Raw genomic sequence first — 307 nt, forward strand, 5'->3', positions numbered from 1 at the left:
TGGAGGCAGGCGCACTCTGCTCCCCTCTTGAGTGCCGTTAGCGCCAAGGAACCTGCTGGGCAGGGGGGTTACGCCGGTTTAATGAAGGTTTAAAAAGCTTGTGGTGGTGCTATTTGGTGAGGTGGGGGCTCTACCCGCCGACCCCAGCGATGGGGTTGGGTTTGGGTACGCCACGTTGGTCGGGAGAGCTCATGGCTCGCACGTTCCCGAATCCTGGCAGCTTGCTGGGCTGGGCTGAGTGGGAGAGTTGAACGCGGGACCCTTGAATGCTGACCTGGTGGGCGTTGGGGGCTGGAAGCGCGGCAGG

The sequence above is a fragment of the Cariama cristata genome, unplaced genomic scaffold, assembly GCF_000690535.1.
Source record: "Cariama cristata isolate BGI_N322 unplaced genomic scaffold, ASM69053v1 scaffold36633, whole genome shotgun sequence".
Taxonomy (NCBI): Eukaryota; Metazoa; Chordata; class Aves; order Cariamiformes; family Cariamidae; genus Cariama; species Cariama cristata.